Source organism: Solanum tuberosum, unplaced genomic scaffold, assembly GCF_000226075.1.
Source record: "Solanum tuberosum cultivar DM 1-3 516 R44 unplaced genomic scaffold, SolTub_3.0 scf00026, whole genome shotgun sequence".
In the NCBI taxonomy this organism is placed as follows: Eukaryota; Viridiplantae; Streptophyta; class Magnoliopsida; order Solanales; family Solanaceae; genus Solanum; species Solanum tuberosum.
In genome coordinates, this window is record NW_006238952.1 from 1,232,914 (window position 1) to 1,233,762 (window position 849).

Consider the following 849-nt stretch of genomic DNA (forward strand, 5'->3'; position numbering starts at 1 on the left):
TGTCCCTCTAAATGCTTAGCCCAGAGGGCACACTGGTTTATAGTGGACCCCACATTAACTTCCATTATTGTTGGCTCCACAGGGGACACTACCCTGTGGGGCCCTCTCCCTCCCGCCGGCGTTACTTTCCGATTCGCTCAGTCAACACTTCAAACTTTTTTTCAGTCTTCTACCGACACATTAAAATATCCATCTCCTCAATGAAAAATTATATTATTTATATATAATTTTGCGTACATATACTTTAATATTTCTTATTTAAATTTATAAAGTGTGTTGTCAATTTTGTAATCTAAAAATATGAAATTGAATAATGTTATTAATGAGTTACTGACTTGAGGACAATTGAAAGTGGTGTTAGTAGGAGGATGGCAAGTTGAGTTAAAAAGGCTTTAAATACTAACCTTTTTATCATGCTTTTCTTCAAGTTGCTATGAACAACGTACATTTAGTTCCCATTTTTATAGACAACACGCTTTAATAATTTATCGACATGTCTTCAAAAGCTTGCACTAAACGTAAGACATTTTTATACGAAATTTGCACACATCTCGATTAATTTTATAATATATTTGTCACTTTCCATTAACAATATGTATTAGGTGATCGATTGCCAACCAGCTAAAGTTGGAACAAATGAAAATAAGTCATCTAGTATGTTTATCTCAGTTGAAATTTAAACTTGAAACCTTATGATTTCAATCGACTTCATTTTCCGTTTAAGGCAATATTTGAATTTCTATGTTCAAATTATAAAGGGTCCAATATAATTAACTCGTGTCCATGCACTTTAAGTCTTGAACACAATTATTTGGTGTGTTAGAAATGATATATATATATATATATATA